Source organism: Rhagoletis pomonella, unplaced genomic scaffold, assembly GCF_013731165.1.
Source record: "Rhagoletis pomonella isolate Grant_MI unplaced genomic scaffold, Rhpom_1.0 Rhpom_scaffold_00002, whole genome shotgun sequence".
Classification (NCBI taxonomy): domain Eukaryota; kingdom Metazoa; phylum Arthropoda; class Insecta; order Diptera; family Tephritidae; genus Rhagoletis; species Rhagoletis pomonella.
The window spans coordinates 8,258,496-8,262,926 of NW_023458556.1; positions in this window are offsets into that span (position 1 = coordinate 8,258,496).

Consider the following 4,431-nt stretch of genomic DNA (forward strand, 5'->3'; position numbering starts at 1 on the left):
TTTTTTTTTAATATAAGGCTTAAATTTAAAACTGCGTTCTATATTTATAATATAGAATGAGTTTTATATCTCGCTTTGCATATTAAAATACGTTGGTCACGCTATTCTGCTGGGCACAACATCATTTCCGCACCTATCTTGAATGAATTTTTCTGCAAGTTGTTTTGTTTTGGTTTCGCTAAATATTTTTTATTTTTAAAACTTATTGAGAAGCGGCACTACTTAAAATACTCACTTAAAGTCAAAACAAGAGGCTCGCGCGAAGTTAAAACTGCTGATAGTAACAAACATTAAGCGCAGCATACCAAAGTATTGTCAATGCTAATGTTAGTCATTTAGCTAGATTTAGCTTCTCGCTACTCCAGCTTTTGTGTGGATTATTACTAACATAAACAGACACTGCCGGTGCTAATGACAATAACCACAAGGCGACAAGACAATCACTGCATGGTTGGATGACATGCAAAGCCAATGCCAAACCTTAATTTTGCTTTTCCATTTTGCTTTTATTCTCTGCATTTTTAGCATATTTTTGCACGCTTGCATATTTGGTATTAAAATGGAATGTTGACAACACTTCACACATGTACGTATGTATCTAGCACCGCTAAACGTTTGGGCAACCTGTTTACTCAACTCTAACGGGCTTTCACTTGCGCGAGAATCGCTTATTTAAGCAGCTAGCGTTCGAATTGGCAGCGCAGGGTGGTTGGCGCCATCGCTGCAAGTTTAGCTTGGAAATTGTTCAACCATAAATTCTGCTATACAGCTGCGATTTATTCAAGTCGTTTGATTTTTGAATATACTTTTCTGTTGGGGATTTGATACTTTTTTTTTTTATGCTTTTTTCGTTAGCTTATTTGAAATTTTATAGCAGAATGTGAAAATAAGAAGAATTCACTGAAAATCAAAGTTCAACGCTCTATTTATTTTCAAATTTAATGCTTAGCACGTACATACATATATAGATAACTAGATGGCTTTTTGGTGAACATAATTTATGTGTCTGTGCTTGTGTTTCGCAGAGTAAGTAAGTAACGGATTTGGCGGCAATGCTCAATTTAAACAGCTCTAAAATGGCATGAACGCCAACAACGGCACTTGCCAATTCTTTGCATATTTTGCTGTTTTGTGTACCGCAAGGTAAGCGAGTGTACGAAACAAAAAAAAAATATTATGCTAAATAGTAAATTACTGCGCTCGTAAATCTTTTATTTAAATGATAGTGTGTTGGAAATTATTTTAGATGGCAGCGTTCGTTGTTCTGTTGGCGAAAAGAATTGAATTGCAAATAAATTAACACCCACAGAAATACTGGAGAAGAAAGCAATGAACTTTCTTCGAGCTAATAAGCAAATAAGTAGCCATATTTGCCCAAAAGCGAAAGACTTAAGTAGCGAACCTGTAATTGAAATGTTGTTACATAGTAGCTCATTTCTTTAACTAACTGTAACTCAATGCTTCATAATAAAGAAATTTCTGGGTAGCAAGCCATCAAGAGTTGCATTAAAGAACCGTTTTCTCTTCGTGGTTCTTAAAATTTCTGCATATTCGGTAAAGCTCGACCGATCACAACTGTGTGTGTATGTATGTATGTATCACATTTCTTTATATATAGATACATATGTACAAAATGCAATTAGACACACTTGAGTTAGTTGTTAATACAGTTCTTTTGGAACCATTTAAGTATTGGAAGAGGAGTAAAATGGGAAAGGGGGGAATGCAGGAGAATTTACCGGCGACGCTTAGCTGTTTGTGGAGTGAATAGAATTGAGCCCAAAAAGTCTTTAAAACCTAAGCTCGTGTAAGCTGGATAGACAGGCAGCTGATACTGCAATGACTCCCCTCATCGAATTTATTGCAGCTCTCGCATAACGAACTTGATATGATATCGAGCTTCAAACCATAAATTTCGCTCGGAAATTGGCCAGTTAGGACTCTCATCAACATCGAGAGAAGCATCTTGTTTAGCTTTAAGAGTTCTTTAGAATTCTCGGCAGAAATTAAATATCGCCTAGCTCTCGAAATAAAGGGTAGTCCGAAATTAAGTACCCAACTACGCTGGCCTTATCAAAAGCATATCACTATGCGTGGACACCATAAAATATAAGAGGCCCTAGCGCGTGTCAATCTCTCCACCTCCAAAAAAATAAGACTACGTACTATAATTTCCTTCAAGTTTATCTGCCGAGATACTTTTCAGTTCAGGATTAAGCCAATGACAGACAGCATAAGAGAGGTTGAAAATTCGCGATTTTATATTTCCCCATGTTCGAGCTCTGGTTTACATGGTTTCACGCCTAGTCCGCAGTTTGGAACACTTTCAGACGCTCTAACAGGGTGCCTACAAACTTTTTTTTTTTAAATTTCATTGGGATCTCACTTTGACTCAAAATAATGGAAATAAAGACGAGATTTCATACAGGGTGATTTCTTTAACTTTAAACTTTCTTCACTTAAAAAAATCTCACACGAAAGTACCTTCCACGCAAGAACGATGGTAAAATAGAATACGTGAAAAGGATTTCATTAACTTTGCACTACTTTTTTCTCATTAAAAAAAACATTTATTCTCACTTTAGGAAAAAATATCGCCAAACATGCACGCATGAAAGCGAAAAATCAAAGTCATACCAGAAGTACGATGACAAATCCACGCCCAACAAGAAACAAAAAAAAAAACAAAAACTAATAATTTCACCTGTTAGCCATTGCTGCCGAGCCCAGATCAGTGAAACCGTTGATGTCGCGCGAGCGCGCTGAAAAATAAAAATCAATTCATAAGCGAATGTAAATGTGTCAATGAACGCCCGAGCATTGGCGTGAACCAACCTTACACTGACAGTACTGGCAAGCTGCAGCGTGACGCTTCATGGGCAGGCAGAAAAATAAAATACGTTGAACCATAGAATGAAAAAATTCGAAAATTCCGGTATGCAGTGCGGCAGCTGCGTTGGAATTTTGTGGCTAAGTGCGGCACCTTTTCACTTCCCGCAAGCATTTTTTATTTTTACTTTTCAACGACTACAAACTTTCACTCTTCTTTGCATGCCTTGTTTTTTGTTTTTGTTGTGATTCATTTATTTATTTATGACCCATCAAAACTTTTAAGCAAAATTATGTTGGGGTTTTTTTTCGCTTTTTTTTAACGAGGTTTTTAATTTATTTTCGATTACCTTTTGCCGCACATTCGCAGGCATCATTTAAAAGTAATAAACTCCATTTGTACTCAACGTTGCGCATACATACAAACAAACATGCACTTGTGTGTAATTGTATTAATAAATATTTGCATGCCACTCAAATGCTGCCCAACAACTGTTGCTGTCTGTGGGTGCTGAGGCCGGCTGTTGTGCTGCCATCATTGTTGTTGGTTTTCTAATATTTATGCTGTTTCGAATTTCTTCATCAGCAAAGATGATGTGTAACTTTGGAGATAGCTTTGTATGCAGTGGCTGCCGCACCTAAATTATCATTTTATTGATTACTGCGATTTTTTGCAGTAAATTTTGTATCGCGATTTTGTTGTTGCTTCTGTTTTTTAATCATGTAAATTGTATACATATTTATGTTGCGGCTTTTGAAAAGGAGCTGACGAAGTGCTTGTCAGCATGAAAGAAAAATAACTGCAGCGAATTCAGGAAAAGATTGACCAATGGGCTTTTATTTGCAAAATTTAATTTTTTTCGCTGCACATATGTACATACATATGTATGTAAACATATGTTCATAAGCAAAGATAATGTGTTCATAAGGCAGGGCGTACTAAAAGTATTTTCTGAGTATCTATTTTTAAAATTTCAACAAGTAAACATAAAATACACTAACAGTCAAATTTATGAAAGCAATTTAAGTGAAAAATGATTATATTCAACATCAATAACAAAAATTAATAAATAAAAAATGATTTTAATAGTTTTGAATATTATATGGAATTTGACTGAATATAAAAAAATCACTTTCAACTCAAATTGCTGGTGAAACCGGCTGTAAGTAAATTTTAATTAAGGTTTAATTTCGAAGCTCTTTCATAACCAACATCTGTTTTTGGGCGTTGCCGAATAGCATATACTTAAATATACATATATATATATTTGTAAGTACGTACGTAGAACAAGGAAAATTGCCAACTTAAGGGATTTATGTGTTTCTTTGTATAGAGGGTGGCACAAGGCACTTATAAACTACACCAAAACCTCATTTAAGCCCTATTCCGTTTCTCTCCTTTGAGGAAACACCCCTACTTGACCTGAGTGATTCAACGGTTGCCTCGTGCATGACTAGCATCAGAACGGCGTGAATATTTTTCTGAAATCGGCTTTCAGAGACCAGTAGCAAGTTGGTTCTCTCGCCTGAAGCAAAGTGCAAATATTAATTGTCCCATCGTATGTTAAGTGATTCGCGATGTCATTAAGTAAAAAAAAAAAA